Genomic DNA, 19,169 nt, shown 5'->3' with positions numbered 1-19,169 from the left:
TAATGATAGTCATTATTACTACATTGTGGTTTGACTTGGAACTGAGCAAGCCTTCAGTTAGTACACAGATACATACACATGGGTGTGATTAAGTAACTTATTTTTTGAGAGATTAAAACAGAAAGGATTTCTGCTTTAAAATAGTAACAGTAATAATGATAATAATAATTATGTATATATGTCTCTGTGTTGGTTTGTGTATGTGAGTTCAGTGTCTTCAGAGGCCAGACCTTCCTGAAGCTGGAGTTACAGATGGTTGTGAGCCACAGGGCCTGGGTCTTGGGAATATAAGTGCTTCTAACTGCTGATTCTGCTCTCTAATGCTAGGAAGGCTTTCATTAAATGGATTCTTTGTACCCTCTATTGGATTCAACCACTGCCACCGCCACCATCACCGTCACCACCGACCACAAAGAAACAAACAAAACAACCCAAGTCTATGTTTAAAATAAACAGCCAATGTTTAGGGCTGTGTCAGGAGCTTAGCCAAGGGTCTCTGACTGAGTTCAGTCTCCATTACTGCAAAACCAAATAAAAGCTGACACCTCCCGAATTCTCTTATTATTGTAACTACACATTAGTGAGCTAATTATCAAGACACCCTTTGAGGTCCTTTGAATTATTCTCCCCTGTCTGTAGGTGAAGCCACTGGAGTATGCATGCCACTTTACCTATGATCACTAAAGCAGCTGGGCTACAGTTTAACCTGAGAGTCCTGGCTGGCTGCAGGGCTCAGGCTTTGACGCTTAGTCCTTCCCCATGGAGTTACCTGTCTCATGTGTGCATCTACCGTATCTAAAACTATACAATCTTAAACACATAGATTCCAGGAAATTCAAAGAGAAACCCCATGATAACCTTCTCTAAGTGTCTTTACTCTAACTACTACATATTATCACAAAATATAGCATATAGGTAATCTTTATAATTACAGATAGTCTCTGTGTTTTGAAATGGAATGCACCACACGACCTTCCCCCCATATAATCCATCCCCTCATAGTAATTCATAGGTAGTCCTTCTTGGAAGAACAATCTGCGTTAGTGATTGCTTCCTTCTCCAACAAAAGTTGTGCTCTTAAAAGATGTACAGCAGATACTCTCTTGGTTTGAAGTTCCTGTCTTGGATTTTTTTTTTCAAATTAGAATGGATAAGATAACAACAGCAGTGAATTGCAAAAGTTCCATACTTCCTGCGCAGAGAGGAACTGAGCAGATAGAGAATTTAATGCAGTGTCTTTACGGTTATGTGAGGTGAAATGGAGAGAGAAGAAAAAGTAAACACAGAAACAAGGAGAAATGTTGAGAAAAAGAGATGGGTGGATATGGGTTGTGATCCAGGCCCTGGTACAGTTAGTTATTCCAACGTTTCCCATCTCCTTGCAGTGCTACGGATACTTGACCATCCTTCCCACTGACCAGCATCATTTCAACCCCTTGCCTTGCTTATCTAAGGATGCTGGAGATGTGTCTCTGACATTGGCCACCAGAGAATTCCCTACGTGCACTTTTAAGACTGGTCACGTTATAAGTCTCTTTTATATGTGTCTAGAAACAATATGCCTTTCCCGTGAGAAATCGCTCTGCACACAGAGCGAAGGAAAAACTCTTTAATGGCAATTGTCTTGCTTGGGCTAAGGACGATGGAAGAACTGGCCTTGAACTTATACACAGCTTAGGTTTTGCGTATACTTTCCTTCTTAAATCTCTTTTAGGTGCCAAGTTACACTTGGACAATTTAAACAGAGATGGGAGACTGCAAGTCTGGTCATGTGGGCAGATGGGAAGAGATTTACCTAGTAAAGATATTGCCAGAATTATTTCTTCAGCACACCAGTGTTGTTCTTTTGTGTACTTGTGACCCAGGGCCAGGTTGTCCCCCTGGCAAGATTATGTGTTTCATGATAAGACCAGGGCTTACTAGTGGTTGTAACCCCGTGTTGCCCCCTTGAGCTGCCTTTAGAGACATGTTCTTTGGGGAAGGGGGCGGGAATTAATGGCTGGTCAATCTTTGTGAATAAACATTTACCTCCTAGCATTGTGAATTTCATATATCTATAAAGGTCACCTTATCTTTGGGGTAAAGGGCAATGCTCCCTTAGCTAAATTATACTTTGTATGATTTAATGCCTCCTAAGCAAATCTATTAGCAAATCCTTTGTAACGTCAATTGTATTGGTGTCAGTTTCTTCTACAGTGTGTGTTATACTATAATTACTATTTTATTGTTGCAATATATTGGGCAGAATTCCAGGATGGCCTCCAAGATGGCTTCCCTTTGATGCAAACATATAAAACTACACGTATATCCTGTAAAGTTGGGTGTAGAGATGTGAGTCAGATAAAATTACTGATCCAAAGAGAAATGCTTCCCTGAATAGTTTGGAGATGAAAATCACTATGAATTTTCGACCTACAAGGGACTGGATTTTGTTAAGTACATCTAGAGGAGAAAAATGAAATTGATCATACAGTTCACTTGCTTAAAACTATGCTGGTACCCTGGTAGTTCATACTTCAATAGGTTCATGGCCAGCGGGGCTACATGATCAGTTCCAGGCTTAGTCTAGGGCTCAAGAGGGGAGCAGGGCAGCAGGAGGAAGATGAGGAGGAGGAAGCTACTTAAAGACAAAATCTAAATTAAAAAAAAAAAAGATCCCTACACAAATCCCCACTGGCTTTTTGCACCCCATTTGGAGTAAAATTAGAACAGGACACAATCTTACCCTCCCTGTAAGTCTTATCTGTTAATGGAGTTTCAGTCCGCGCACTGTTCTCTAGTGCTGGCCACACCCGTCTTTCGGTGCTGGTAACATTCATCTTTTCCACCTCAGGGTGTGAGGCTGTAACGATTTGTAGCTTCTGTCTAGAACATTCTGTTCCTAGATCTCCCTGTACCTGGCTCCTTCCTTACCGGAAATCTGATTTCAAGTTTCATCTTTTCAGTATCTATCTTACTCAGACTTCAGCGCTGCCTAGAATGGCCCCATTGTTACTTAGTTACTTTGTTATTTAGTCCCTAGGGCTGAAACGGAAGGCTTACTGTATATTGACAGTTAGGAAAGTATACTTGGTAAATTAATAAATGTACAATAAAATATATTTTAAAACAAAATTCTACATGAAATATGATTAGAAGATAAATATTTATTATGTCAATGAAACATAACAATTCTCTGAAAATAACATTGAAATTAAATTGTGGAGACTGATGGAATACTATTTCACTTCTCTTACTCTGTTTGGAACAAGTCTTTCAGGTTAATGTATCTAAGATTAAAGGCACGTGACGCCATTGTCCCGCAGGTTAACGTTATTTTTTAATTGGGGTTTATTTTAGATAAAAAAGGATTTTTTAAAAAAAAATATTTTGTATATGTTCACTTTATATCACCCAGTTCCTATTTAGTGACAATCTTGGGAGTTTAAAAGATAAACTGAGTTATACATAAGAAGAAAAAAATTCTTTTTTGAAATTATTCCTACAAATAAATGAAGCCAAAATTTCCTCACATGCAGTGAAAAATAAAAAGCTAAACATACTATAAAATAAGCCACATGAGGTAGGTAATATTAACAAAAAATAATTTATTTATTCCCTTTTAGACTCAGGATTGGAGATGCTATTGGTAATAAACTACTGAGATACAAAAGCTTTGTAGAGAAAGAGGCATCTATGCCTCAATTCGAATTCTAAAGAACAGTGACAAACTACAGTCAGCAAAAGCAGATTGATTCGATCTAATTCCTGGCTCTGTCCATAGTCCACCCTTCCTTCAAGCTAATGTCCCTACTACAGGGTCCATCAATGTGAAATGAGAATTTCATTTTATCCAAAAAGTACAACAAAGATGGACAAGGGGTACTAGACATATTTTGAATATTTTACGACTTTTTAAATTGTACATACACATGCTGAAGCGTATTTGGAGATCCGAGGACATTCTGCTAGAGCCTCCTCGCTTCCTTCCACCACGAGGGGCTTGCCAATGGGGCTGAGTCATAGGCTTGCTAGCACGTTTCCCACGTTTCCCACGTTACCCACGTTACCTAGCTACCCACGTTACCCACAGAGACATCTCACTGGGGAAGAGGAACCCAGAGTGGACATACTTCACGAGCACCTCCTCTGCTTATATGATCGCTCCATTCCCTTCTGGTGTGGGACAAACTGAACTAGTTAGACAAAGTGCACCCACCGCCCCGGTGAGATGGATAAATCTGTAATCCGAAAACTCGGGGTGGAGCCTAGAATCTATTTTTCTCGACTCTGGGAATAATACACTGCCTAGGAAATTACTTTACCCTCAGCACCGATCTAGACTTAGCACATTTTTTTTTTTTTGACACAGCAAACCGAGGTGTTTTAAGAAATGAGTTCATTCAAAATGGGGTGCTCTCTGATTTTTAAATATTTTGGTAAAAGAAATTTAATAGAGTTGGTGTTTCAGTAAAACAAAATACATGGCTTATTCAGAAATGTTTTAAATTTCTGAAAATATTTCCTACATATCTGCAGATCCATATAAGACGGGTATAAAATACACCTGGCCATCTTTACCACCATTAAATATGACCCCCTCAGGGTTAAGTTTAGATAATCATCATACTTAGTATCTGTTCTACAACCGTCAGACGAATGGCTAGACATTTTTAGGTATAAAGAACTGGAACCCTAGAGCACATTAGTCTGCAGAACAAAAGTAATGAACTATACTCGTTCTCCTATTTCACCATGGTTCAGATATATTTGGAAGGTTTGGAGAGTTGATTTTGACACTGAAAGAATGAAATGTGTGTGACTAAAGCAGGAATTCTATTCTGCATATACGCCTTTTTATCAGATCTGTGGTTTGCAAGTATGTTCTGTAGGCCCTCTTCTCAATATCTGTCGTAGAGCAAAACTTCCTCTTTTTACAAAAATTCTTAAATTTTTCTATTTTTGAACAAGGTCAGTTCACCACATTTCTTTGAATGCTGTGCTTTTGGTGCTGTAGCTAAGAACTTCTCTTCCTAATCGATGGTTGGAAGCCTTCTTCATTGTGTTATTTTGAATACTATATCTTTTCCATCTTTTCCAGTTAGGCCCATGGCTGACTATGGCGAGTGTGAGAGGCACAAGTTTTCCTTGTGTGAGGCCTCTTTCATGAAAAAAAAAATGCTACCTGTTCTTTTCTTTGTCTTCATAATACTGCCAGTAATCACTTGGCCATATCTGCCTGGTGTGCTGGTGTGTGTGTGTGTGTGTGTGTGTGTGTGTGTGTGTCTGTTTCTTGAGGTCTTCAGCCCTGCTTTTTACAAAACACTCCCTGAGGGTATTTTGGAGCATACCCCCTTAGTGCTTTTTGCCTAGCACATTGTAGGCTCTGAGCTACTGAGTAAAACAAATAAAAAAATACCACCGACCAACCAACCAATCAACCAAACAACAAGGAAGCCAACAAGACAAAAAGCAAATTAAGTCAACAAATCATTTTTTAATGTGCAAAGATTCTTTGAACAGACTACAAAAGAAGACACAAATTTCAGGAAAGTTGTGTCCTCTGCTCAGTGTCATGAGTCATTGGGGGAATAGAAATCAAAGGTAGGACAAATACCGAAGTGGTCAGATATGGCGACTGTGTAGTCTCAGTACTGAGGGCTGAGGCAGAGTAGTAAATTACTATGAGTTTAAGGCTAGCCTGGAGTAATTATAAGTTCTAGGCCAGCCCTAGTGATGTGAGGACATATTTCTGTCATCCCTCAAAGGCAAAGTTGACCAATTCTCCACCCTTTTTGCAACAGTACCTAGGGTTGGTAGACAACAATGAGCCATTACAACTACACACATTACCGACGTAGCAGAAAATGGTGCAGACTTGAAAATGTTTAGCAGGGCTGTTGTGCAGCTCAGGGGTAGACTGCTTCTCTGGCACCGGCAAGCTCCTGGGTTTGATCCCTAGCCTGACAAAACAAAACTGAAGTTTGCCAGTTCCTTATTACAGTTAAATATCACTTGTTGGGGCTGAGGAGACAGTTCAGTGGGTAAAGCATGCTGAGTAAGCGGAAGGACCTGCATTCAGATCCCAGAACCTACTGATTCCAGGCTCTGTGTGCCTGTAATCCCAGAGCTGGGAGCTATCTGCCCAGTGTAAACGACCGTTATGTTTATACAATGAAAATACTCTTTGGGAGTGTTTATAACAATTTATTTATAATTTTCAAAAACTAGGGTTTGGAGAATGGCTCAGTGTTTCAAAGCACTAGTTGCTCTTCCAGAGAACCCAGGTTCAGTTCCAAGCACCTGCATGGCAGCTCAGAACCATCAGTAACTCCAGGTCCAGGAGATCCAGTTGCCTCCCCTGTCTTCTTGTGGTCCACATGTGCTCCACATGCACACATGCAGGCAAAACACACAAAGACATAAAATTAAAAGTTTAAAAAATAAAGACTATAATGTTTCTCAGTCAGTAAATGAATAAAACCCCCCCTGAGATATGACCTTGTGATAACGGGGATAGAACTGTCACAGCAATGGTGTAGACACATCCAAAAGCCAGCCTTGAGGATTACTTCTAGACTGTGTGCATGAAATTTTGGCAAGAGTGATAGCCAGAGATGCTCAAGGGTGAGTTTGACGACAGAAGGGATAGTTTTGGACCTTTCTCCTCTCTGCAGAGTAGGGCTGTTTACACATGTTTTATTACATATAAATTGAGAATATTCAGTTGAATTTAGACGGATTGAACATCTTAAAGCTGAATGTAGATAGGGAAAGGTAATTGTGTCCTTTGATTTCAACCTTGGATGGTTGTTGCTCAGAGTAATGCACAGAGCTCTGCTTACCTGCATAAGACCTGACAAGGTTGAGCCATTCCTAATTCCAACATGGGTGGGGGAGGGGGCCCAGAGGCCCCAACTCTATTGGAGGTGCTAATGGCAGCTGATGGCTGCTGAGGAAGAGTCAATCTCCTTAGGGAGCATGGCCACCCTCATGTCTTATTTCCTTGAGAAAACTAGCGCGCGCGCACACACACACACACACACACACACACACTATCCTCCTTTCTAAGATTTATTTGGATTAGTTTTAATTATGTGTTATGTGTGTGGGAGGAGGGTTATGTGTATGTGAGTTTTGTGACCAAGGAAGGCAGATGCATTAGTTCCCCTTGGAGCTGCAGCTACAAGCGGTTGGGAGTCACCTGACCTTGGTACCCAGAACAGAACTCCAGTCCTCTGGAACGGCAGTATGTGTTCTTAACCACCGGCTGAGCCATTTCTCCAGCCTGGTATCTTCTTCTTAAAGGCAATCACTCATAGTTTGAATTTTCTTTTTTCCCGTTCTTTGCTTTGGTTTTACTTTGTACCAGCACCACCCTCTCATCTTTGATTTGTGCCCCGTTTCCACGATTGCAGGTCTACTTAGAACAACATGATATCCTCTTGCCTTTCTATAGCTGACCTCATGGATCATTGACTTTCAAGACCACAGAGCTTTTCCTCCTCTCCTTCTTCCCTCTGCTTCCTGATTTTCTATATACAGATTTGCAACACAGAGGAAGCCACACATGGGCATTTTGAATTTGGAAAGTCCAGACAACAAGCATCTTGAACTTCACTCAAATGTGACCTGTGTTAAAAGCATTTAAGCAAACAGTCTTCAGAATCGATGAAGTTTATATCCTGTGAAAACAGACTGTGTAGCATGCACCGAATACAGATAAACACCACTTCTGTACTGTTTTCCCCACTGCCACATCTGCCTCAGGAGTGGTGTGTGCACATGGTTAGACATAAAACCTGAACAGAGAACAGTTACAAAGGAAAGGAGCTGGCTGGGAAAAGAAGAGAAACAAGAGATTATAAATTTGGGAATGGCTGAACTAAGTTGGCACACAGCCGAGATTCCTCAAGCCTATGAGAAAATTTCATAGGAAAACAAGAGACGGAGAAAGATAGGATGAGGAATGATGCGAACCAAAAAAAAAAGTAAAGAATTAAAAAATGTATTTAAACCAATTAGCTACTCTTAATATTCACATTATAGTCATTCTTTTCAGGAAAGTTGCTTTACTAAAATATGAACTTGGTCTTTAATCTGTATGGATTATGCACTGAAGATGTGTTTGCTTACAGATAGGTAATACTGTAGCATTTCACAAATCACGGCAGTTCCAGGTACAGATCTAAGTTTTAATCTTAATGGAAGAAAACAGATCAATAAATCATTTGTTAGTAACTGGATCACCTAGACAGGAAATTATTTTCCTCATTCTCTTGTATTGTTTCATACAAGATACAAGGAAAATTGCTCAGAATTTTTGGAAGTGGAAAAAATATTTATTAAATGTGTTCTATTGCAAAGTGATATTTATAGGAGGAAAACAATAAAGTTAGGTGTGTTATTTACCCCCCATCCCTGCCCAGTGACCAACTTTTTAATTGCAAAGTTGCATTTTATAGTATGATGCCTGACATATGGTGGACTTGTGTTTCTTGTCGTCTTCTTCTCCTCCTCTTCCTTTTCTTTTTTGGTTTTTCGAGACAGGGTTTCTCTGTGTAGCTGACTGTCCTGGAACTCACTTTGTAGACCAGGCTGGCCTTGAACTCAGAAATCCTCCTGCTTCTGCCTCCCTAGTGCTGGGATCACAGGTGTGCACCGCCACCGCCTACCAGCCACATCTTATTTTTTTCTTTTATAAAGAAAAGTAGCCTACGGTTCTTGGAAAGGGTATGCATGGTAAAGCAGTGTCAAAGTCACACTTTTTTTCAAACCATTTAATACAAACACAAACTTTTATTTATTTCACCCACATTATATGTATTGTATGTATTGATACACACAACATTCACTGCTTATTGAATACTAACTTGCATTTGAGAGGCTGTTTATACATTTAACTACATAACTATAAAATGCAAAAATTATCATTTTTGATTCTATTAATAATGTGGGAGTTCCTTGATAAGGTAATGTTAGAGAAGTCAGGCACCTTTATTGTCAAATAAGCATTAAAATAGAATGTGATATATATATCCCAGGCATTACCTAAGAGACTGCAAAGACATGAATTTCACCCTTTTCTGTAGATGAGTAGCTATAACTCATTATTTAGATTTTCACATTGGACAATAACTGGTCCTCAGGTTCCAAGGCTCTGTTTGCCATATCTGTGGTGGCCTTGTTGGGATGGTCAACAGAGTTAGCTACTATATTCTAAGTGAAAAGGTGATCCTTATGGCTGAGGTACTTTGGAAATTTAGAGTTGTAGAATGTCACAGAAACTGGGAGATAAGGTGGCTACTTCTGCTGAGAACTTTGAAAGATACTGATTCCCAGGTTAGCGGCTTCTCATAGCCTTGCTGAGGTTCAACTAGGGTTTCAAGTGCTCTGACAATGATTCACCACTCCCGTGCATTCCAAGTTCTTGAGAAAGATATTCCTGGACCATATATCTGACAAGAGTACTTAATAATTGTTTTCTGAGAAAGAGAAGGGGAGAGAATCTCATCACTTTTCAACAATAAGACATTTGTGTGTCCTTAAAGTATGTTTTGGTTTCTTGGGCTTTGAAACTGACTGAAGTGAATAACCATTTAGAATTTTTTTAAAAAAGTATTAATCCGTCTTTGGCTCTAAGCTAACTCAAAATGTTTTAAGGGTGGGAGTGGAAATGGAGTTGTTAGACTTGTTACAGGCGACGAATGTGGCTGAGCTCACGTACAGGACTCACTGCCTTAAAAAGCGTGCTACAGCAATAGAGTGTGACGCTCCATGACGAGTAACACCTATCACAGCGCTCCAGATCACCTACTAAGATCTGTTCGGGTCCACCTTACTCATTTTTGCACCAAGTTGGCGAGGAGCGCTTCGGAAAACAGCCCTCTCTGGAAGAGCAAATCAGTTTGGGTTCTCGCTTTCTAGACTTTCCTGGAGGTAAGTACTTTCGAGGGGACCGGCTCCCACGCCTGGAGGCACACTTCCCAGAGCATCCTCTTGTTTCCAGAGAGTGTCGGATCAGATCGTCTGACACTGCAGGCACAGGAGCAGGAAAGACAGTTCTGAGCACACCGCAGACAGGCAAAGCCCACTTAAAGGAATCCACGTTACAGCACACGCAAGCAGAGCGCGGGAAGGTGGAGTCCGCCGCACAGCCTGCTCGGGGTGCGGAGGAGGAGAGCCGGCGCTCGCTGGCTCCCTGCGGGCGCTCCACGGTTCGTCACGCCTCCTTTCCGGCCGCGCCGCGGGGCTGACCCTTCCGGGCGGCCTCAGCTTATCACCCGGACAGGCCACTTCCCGGCTTCAGCGCCGCGAGCCTCCAGAGTTTCCTGTCAGGCCCCCTCCATCTCCGCGCCCATCCCACCGCGCAGGCCGGCCGCTGGGCTCGGAGAAGCGGGCTCTTTCTGGAGAGAAACCCCGCAATAACAGGCTTCGCCGGGACACAGCACGCAGGGCGGTGGCCATGGCCCACGCCTTCTCATGCCCGCAACTCTAGCACCCGCCCACCCGCTAAGCTCCGCCCCCCGCGGGTCCGAGCCAATGGGCCGCGCCCGCCTCCTGGGAGGTTGTAGAAGAGGGGGGTTGGGGCCGGAGGCAGCGCCCGCCCATCGCTCCTGCTCATTGGCTGAGCTCTCGGGGTGCCCGGAGACCGGAGTGTAGAGGGATTGGCTGTCGAGGCTCCCGACGGCAGCGCCTATTGGCTGGAGCAGTCCCCGTGACGCCGGGTGGCGACTGGCTCCCGGGTCTGAGGGGCTCCTGCTTGTCAGGTTCTAGGTAGGTGCGTTTCACACCGCCGTCCGTAGGCACTGTTGCTCGGGGCAACGCCCCGGGAGGTGGGAAGGAGGCCGGAAGGCGAACGCTGCGCGGGGGCAACCGTCCCCGCCCGCAGGGGGGCGCCGGGCTTTGGCCCAGCGGGCGCGGGCTGTGCGGAGGCTCTTCCTCCGTCCTCAGCCTGCTCCGTCCCCGCCCGGGGCTGCGGGGTCACTCGCCCCATCGTGCCCGCGACGGACCGTTCCGGGTTGGGCTTGGGTCCGGTTACTCACCCGGCCCGCCAGGCCCGCCCCTACCACCCGCCCGGACCCGGAGGCTGAGGGGGCGGTGCCGGCTGTGGCGGGCGCCTGGCCCCGCCCCGTCGCGGGTCGCGGGTCTGCGGGGCGTGGGGCGGGGGCGGGGCCGGGGCTGCTGCAATGGGAGCCCGCACCCTTTCCCTTCTTGCGCTCCTCTGCCGCTCGCCCACGGTGCCCACACCCCTTGTCTCCTCACCCGTCGCCGCCCACTCCTGGGGCACCCGGCCCCGGGTGTCCCCGCAGCCCCTTTCCGTCAGGACCCTCTAACCCTGTGTCGCCTTGCCTTCAGCTTCACGTCCCACTGTCCCTATGGTTCAGGGCAGCCTTTCAGGAGTCTGGTCCAAAGAGACTCCTGGAGGCATCTGGACTTGTCAGGGGCGATTTTTGCCCTAAGGCTTTTTAGGGGTCTGAGGTATTTGGATGTGGCACTTTTGTGTCTTCCTTAGACTCCTCTTAGCATCAGCTCTCTGAAAGGAGTTCATGACGTTAGTTTTGGTAAGAGCTAGGGCGCCTTTGAACAATTAAGTTTCCATGGGGTGGTCGCTTTGAACTCTGTACATTTGTGATTTTTATTGGGAATGCCATTGCAATCTCAATTTGTTAGCGCATCCTTTCCTTTTCTAGATCTTACGATGTAAGAGCGACGAAGCTTTTGATATTTCATTTCTGAAGAAGCGGTATCTATTCACAATGGTCTCATGGTCACTCTAACATATGCTACTCAATCATGTACAGGAGTTTTCAGGCATTTAAGAAAACCTTTTCAACCTGAAGTCACTGTATGTAAAAGAATCTGAAGATAAGGCCAACTGTACTTTAGTGGTTAACGTCTAAAAAGTACTTTACAATTTATCTGTGAAATGAGAACAGGTTTAAAGAAAAAGAATTGCAAAATACGTGGTGCAGTGTAAAGACCATTTGTGTACACACCTGTGTAGGCCTGTCATGGCGTGTGGAAGAGCCAAAGGATGTAAAAGGTTGAGTGTTCCTCTCACAGCCAAGAAAAGATTTTCTGATAGCCCTAGTTGAGGGCTTTCAAAGGTCCTGGGGCTGTTTTAAGAGAGCGCATAGGCATTCTTGGAAACACTTTCGGTTCTCTTCCATAAAAGACCGTCAGCGAAGATCTGTTTCTTTTCTGCATTGGCAGTATTAATACACACTAGCGAAGATGATGTAGTATCTGGTTAATACTTCTGCTCTCCTTCAAAGGTTGAAGCCATTTGTGTGGGAGAAACAATCTAGGCTTTCATAGACAGTATTCTTGAATTTCATTCTTAGTTGTCATGCAGCTCTAACTTTTCTGTGAACACTTCAGATCTGCAGTACTTTTTCTTTGGCATCAAGTGAAATTTCTATTTGCACAAAATGAGCTGTACTTGTTATTTATATGGTAGAGATATCTTTGACATTGCTGTTCCATAGTAAATATTAACAGAGGAACTGAAATGACCAAAATATTGTAAGATCCTTGTTTGTTTATAAGTGGAAATAGTGAAACTAAGTAATTGGAAAAAAACAGTAGTAACTTAGTTTCACTAAGCATTCCTCTGTATGGTTCTGTGAGCTACTGGGAAGACAGCATCTTTGTATCTCAGGCTCAGATTTATAAATTGCATTCTGGAAGCCATAGGAGAGATCATGTACAAACTTGCCATAAAAATGAAAGTTCTGTTTAAGCTTAGATTTGTGTTACTGGATGGTAGGTTTGCACTATGCTGCACATGTTTTGGAGGGAGGGCAAAGGGATGGCCAGTCAGTCAGTGTTCTGATAATGTAACTGAATAAACTAGATACTTATACATACTGTTTGGAACAATGTATTTTGTGATGAAAAAAGAGTTTGCAAATGTGAACTTAAAAAGTCAACTAATTTATAACCACTTCATGGTCTTTGTTTACTAGTATTGCATTAGGACTTAAAACTATCTTCATTGTTGTCTCATAGTGTTAATAAAGGAATATCTTAATGCAGAGCTTCAGTTTCTAATAAAGGAATAAAAGTGGAAATGACATTAATTTACATGCATAATAGTTGTATATTGTATCTTTTCTGTCTTAGGAAAGTATTGCACATTTCTTCAATATTTGTGTCTTTTTCTATTTCAGAAAGATTTTTTATAGCTATCTTTATTTACTAATTTCTTAAATTTTTGAGAGGTATGTATCAGAATTTACAGATGAGTAAGATATATTTTCATTGCCTTAGGCATACTTACTGTGGTCAACCTGTTTCCTAGAGACATCAAAGGGAGCAGGCCCCAGCTTTAGGGCCTGGGTAGTGACTTGAGTTACTGTGGAGTGCTGAGCTTCCCCTCAGGATTTCACTAGGGCTCCACTTTCCCTACCCCTTCCCTCCTTCTTACCTCTTTTATTCCTGTTTTAGTGATACTCAGGTTGAGTTCTTCAGAATCACCTGAGAAAATACAGAAAAGAAAAGTCACCAGTAACTGCTCTAGTTAGTGTACTGGAGAATAACTAAAGCTTGCTGTAAGCATCCAGCACCCCACCACTCACCACAGTTTTCCAGGGAATATTCCAGTGAGTCTTTGTCTGCTCCTACATTGTGCTGTAGCTCAGCTGTGCTACTCAGCCACTTCCACATCTGGGGGAAAACCCAATAGAGGACATGTTAGAGCTGGAACAAAGAAATCAGAATAAAATTATTCTTATTCTGTCAGACCTTTCTTATTCTGTCAGAACAAGTACACTCATAGTTTCTCATGTATGAAGTTTACTAACGTGTGGGTCCCACATATGGGTCTTTAAGAGTTTTTGAAATTGAAAATGTGTATGTAAACTGAAGTTCACTTAGTATCTTTCTAAGAAAATAAATTTTAACAAAAATGTTTCCATTTTAAGGGTATTACATATTCAGCTTTAAAAAATGTAATGTCATGCATAACTTGTAATTATTTCTTAAATCTTCATCTGTAGTTATAAAACTATGACTAATATTCAGTCTACATTATTACCATTCATTATAAGCTTGATATTATCTCTTTTCTCTGTAAGTATTAATTAAAAGCCTGGAAATTTTAATGACAGAGTTCCTTGCCAGGTTGGGAAAGTGTAGTGAAAAGAAGAACGGTTTATTTGGAAGCCATATAACTTGGGCTCCAGCTCCAGCTTCTCTTTTGTGGGATCTTGGACAAATTACTTAATATCATCAAATCATAGTTTCCTCTTCTATTAAATGAGTAAGATAAAATTACCTCATATGGTAGTTATGTAGAAGAAACGAGACGACGTAAGTAAAAATGCCTGGAGTTAGGAAGTGCTCCGTGTCTGTGCTCAGCTCTGCAGTTTTATCTGTGCTATGTTGACAGGAGGATTCTGTCTCAGTTCATGTTATTACTGTGAAGAGACACCACAACCAAGTCAGCTCTTACAAAAGAAACCATTTAATTAGGACTGCTTGCAACTTCGGAGAGAGGGGAGAGAAAGACAGAGAAAGGGGGGCATAGAGAGTGAGCGAGAGAGGGTTTCTGGGACTGAGCTCAGGTCACCAGGCTATATGGCACCTTTACCCTCTGACTTATCTTCCTGTTCCTCTCCACTTTGTTTTAGATGGGTTTTGCTTTAATTATGTATGTGTGTGTCCATCTGTGGGTATGTGCAGATGCATGCAGATGCATTCAGGGGATAGAAGTATCAGATTCCTTAGCACTAGAGATAGTTGTGAACTGCCCAATGTGGGTGCTGGGAATTGAACTTGGGTCTTCTGGAAGAGTACTTTTTTTTTCTTAGTCAATGAGCCTTCTCTGGAGCCCTTTGGCTTTGTTTTTGAGACAGGCTTTCTCATTGACCATAAGCCGACTGTCTAGACTGGTTGGCCAGTGAGCTCCAGGGATCCTCTGTCTCTGGTCTCCAGTGCTGCCATTTGTGGGTGTTCATTGCTGCATCAGGCCTTGCCATGGGTGCTGGGGATACAAGCTCTGGTCCTCATGCTTTTGTGACAAGCACTTTGTCAGCGGAGCTGTTTTCCTTTCAGTGGAGCTTCACTCCAAGTGTACTCCTTTCGTGAAGTGACCTACCGGATGTTCAAGTTTGATTGTCAGCTGGGGTGGTTTGAATGATCGTGCCCCTGTATATGCTCATGTTTGAAAGCCTGGTCAGCAGTTGTGGGAACTGTTTGGGAAGGATTAGGAGGTTTGGCCTAGTGAGAGAAGATAGGTTGCTGGGAGTGGCTTGAGGTTTTAAACGCTCATGCCGTTCCCAGTGTTTCCCTCTCTGCCTGCCTGTGGCCACATGTGAGCACTCAGCTGCTGCTCCAGTGCCATGATGGTCCTGGCCTCATCCTTTGGAACTGTAAAGCCAGCCCTCTATTAGATGCTTTTGCTACAAATTGTCTTGTTATGGCATCTCCTCACGGCAGTAGAACAGGTAGCCAAAACACCAGTATACCAAAATCCTCATTTTTTAAATTATTTAACCTTTTGTTGATTTTTTTTATTATTTTAACCTTTTGAGGATTTCACATCATGCACCTCAGTCCCACTCATCTCCTGTCCCTTTATACCTGCCCTCCACCCTTGCAGTTTCTCCTTCAAAAGAAGAAAAGTATCTCATCAAGGAAGCTCCAGTCTCTCAGTCTTACTAGCCTTAGTCTGATTTACAGCAGCAGCTGTTTACGTATTAAGTATTGCTCATTTCTTTCCCTGCAGTAGAGAAATACCGAGTTTCCTCCACTCTGTCGATTCATTTCTACATGTTAAGTTGCTTGATTTCTGCCAGAAAGTTTTACACTTCCAGGGTAATTTTAGAACTCAACACAAATGACAGACGTCACTTTATAAAACCATAGTTCCTGTCTCGGAAAGTGGCGGTGCCATTCTGGGTTTTGCTTAAACCTTGATCTTTGAAATCATCCTCAGTTCATTTTCTGTGATGTCTCCCACAGTCATTCAAGATATTCTTTTTGCTTCCAAAATATCCTGAAATGTGACTGAATCTTATGCCTCCACTTCTTCCTCCTAGTGAGACCCTCTGCTGGCATGTTGCTAGGTCGCCTTTCATCCTTCTGAAAAGCTGGGGATCATTTCCTCAGAGCCTCCAGTGCTTCCCAGGTAGCTCTGTGTGAAGCACGAGCATGGGAGAAATCTGGTTCACAGTCCTGGTCTCACTCATGCAGGATCCTTATGAAGATTTTTATTCCTTCCCCAGTCACCGCACACAGACTCCTCGCTTTCCTTACACGGGTACTCTGAACTCACTTCCCCCTTTGCCAGGATTCACTCCCTCCGCATGGATCTCAGTATAGCTTTCTCCTCAAGTCTTCTCTTATCAGTAGTACCTCCCTTGGGCTTCTTACTTAGTGTTCCTTCTTCACAGTGGTGTCACAGCTAGCCCTTGTAAAAAACGTTTAAAATATTTTTGCTTGTTCTTTTTAAATTATAGTCTCCATGGAGGCAGGATTTTTTTTAAAGTGGGAAGTTTTTATATGGCTACTTGCTTTCAGCAAGTAGTTGTTGCGTGAAATAATAATTAAAACAGTTATTTGCTTCATGTAACCTTGTAGGAAGTGAGAATACCTTGCTTGCCATCCAATGCTGCCTTGCTATAGTTGTGTGTCTATCTCTGGGTGTGTCTGCTGGGTGTATGCATGTGATCCTGTCAGCTCATGTAGAAGCCACACAGGACATGGGGTACTTTTTTGTGTTGCTCTGCTCTGTCTTGCGACAGGATCTCTCCCTGAGCCGAGGCTAGCTGTCTAAGTGGATTGGTTGGGCAGTGAGCTTTGGATCTGCCCTGTCTCCACCCCACAGTGCTTCAGGTACAGACAAGGGCAGGCTTGGCCAGCGTGTTTGTACAGATGCTGAGATTCAAGCTCAGATGCTCATGCTTATAGAACAAGTGCTCCTCCCCACCTAGCTATCTCCCCAGCCATAGCCTGCTGTGGTGTATGTATTCATGTATTATCAGAGCCTGCTGGTAGGCAGAGGAATATGACAGCAGTGGTTACTCTCCTTCTGTCCTTGTTGATTGGTCATGTGATGGTGCCAGATAGTTACTTATGTGGGCAGTGGACGAAACCCTGTACCTTTGGCTCCGCTTGCTCTCCCTGTAGGAGGATGAGCAGTCCTTGGAGAACCGTTTCTTAGCAGTGATTCCAGATTCCAGAAATTTCATCTGCTCATACTTGAATTCAGACTTAGGGCAAGACATTTTCAGAATCTTCTCCACTTCCCTTTCCATCTCTTCCTTTGGTAGGGTGTTTGAACAGTGTGCACGAGGCTATAGGACCCTCAACCAGGAGGCTGGGGAGATGTCTGGGTGGGGTCCCTTACATACCTGAACTACTGATTGAGGCCTGTCTACTGTAGGAACTTTAGAAAGTCAGTCATCACTGTCATCCAAAACATGAGGGAGGAGGATGGGAAAACATACCTTAATAGAAGAAAATTGAGATGTGTTACCCAAAAAGGGGGAGGGGGATACAAGCTTCTGAGTCAAACAAGCAACGAATGGGTGCAGGGCCCTTATTCACATGCAGCCCAGGCTGATAGAAAAAAGAAAAACTAGGTTATTTATTATAAAGGCATATTTACACCCGTTTAAAATAATCACACCACGAATAAGTTTTCTTAAAAAATATGACTTTAAGTGTCTGTAAGTTTATATTTAAATATGTGGCATATTTTTATATTTGATCAGAGTTCAATTTTGAAATAAAGGATGTTTGTTGGAGAAGAGGAGAAGATACAGGAAAATGTAATAGGGCCAGTAAGATGGTGGTGATAATTGGAGCTGTGTGTTTTAGGGTGTCACTCATGTGACCCTGGAATTATCTCTCCATTCTTCACGCCAGACCTAATCTCCATTTCTGAAGAAAAGCACATTTGGGAAGTGGGCATTCTGTTTGGTCTGAGTGGGTTAGAGATGAGAACCTGTGGAGCTGCAAACATCAGTGTGGAAGATGAAGATGACTCTACCATGTTCAGTTGTTGAGTGCTGTCTGCTGAATTCTGGGAAGAATGGTAGTGCGTGTGAAGTAATACAAAGAGCGGATTGTTTATTCACAGATTTATAGTAGCTTAAAGTCCCACTTGAACATGTCACTAATGAAATTGTCACTTGTTTCTAAATGAAGCCACTTCAATATTAATAAATATGCTTTTTCACTGAAAAAAATTATAGAGAAGACTTAGTTGGAAATTTAGAGAAAACACATTGGTGCTTTGACCAGCTGCTGTCTTGAGGCATTTGAACTGTTCAGTGTTGAGCATGGGGTCTAGATGAATAGTTTTCTCTGTTTCATGTAGTGTGTTGAGCATGACCATATGGAAATATCACAGCAAAAGACAAATACATGAAATTCCAAATAATGCAGTTATCTGCACTGACAAGACAGTAAAAATGTAAACATTAGGAATTAAATGGATGGCCCAGTGATTTAGGGGTATATTTGGAAAGGAACTAATTATTTTTACAATGTATACATTGGTGCATGCTTACTAGAAATCTTAAAAATGGGAATACTGGGGGCCAGGAACCCTTGGTATCCTTCCAGAGAACCTGAGTTCAGTTCCCAGCACCAATGCCCAGCGATTCATACTGCCTGTAACTCAACCTCCCAGGTGTCTGATGCTCTTTTCTGACCTCCACGGGGACTTGAACATATGTGACATACACATAGACTAACATACCTGTAAATAAATGAAAACAAATGTAAACAGGGCTTGGTTGGCACACTTTCAATTTCAACCCAAAGGTACAACACAACAGGTCAGGTGAGTGTGAGGCCAGCATGGTCTACATAGTGATTTTCAGGTCAACAATGCTATCATAGTGGCACCTTGCCTAAAAATATCTAAAATAAAAAGGAAAGAAACCCAGCAAGCCTGCAGACCTGAGGTCACTCCCAGGAAGCTCAATGCAGGAAGAAGAGTGCCTACTTCCAAACGTTTTCTGACCTCCACTATTACTATGTAGTGTATACGCAATTAATACTATATTACTGTGGTATAATATGCTTTTTTTGAAATCATAGAAAAGAAGTAATGATTACAAATTAAATACCATCGTAAGTTACACATTTACTGCTAACCAGAACTCATTCAGAAGCCTTCTTTGACCCCATTATTTACTAATAATTGTAACTTACCTTACTTTGTCACTCAT

The 19,169-nt window shown here is 42.6% G+C and overlaps 1 protein-coding gene across 5 annotated transcripts in view; it reads left to right on the top strand.

The window, feature by feature from the left end:
• Window positions 1–10,666: 10,666 nt before the first annotated feature.
• The window catches only part of Fer (FER tyrosine kinase), a 306,510-nt gene continuing 298,007 nt past the window's right edge, over window positions 10,667–19,169 (top strand). For 4 of the 5 annotated variants that reach the window (XR_007979418.1, XM_052192262.1, XM_052192260.1 and 1 more), the window contains exon 1: window positions 10,667–10,755. The gene's annotated coding sequence lies outside the window, so the exon portion shown is untranslated. The remainder of the gene's footprint in view (window positions 10,756–19,169) is intronic. The other variant, XM_052192261.1, reaches the window with a different exon arrangement.

Source organism: Apodemus sylvaticus, chromosome 9 (genome assembly GCF_947179515.1).
Source record: "Apodemus sylvaticus chromosome 9, mApoSyl1.1, whole genome shotgun sequence".
Classification (NCBI taxonomy): Eukaryota; Metazoa; Chordata; class Mammalia; order Rodentia; family Muridae; genus Apodemus; species Apodemus sylvaticus.
This window is presented reverse-complemented; position numbering and strand designations above follow the sequence as displayed.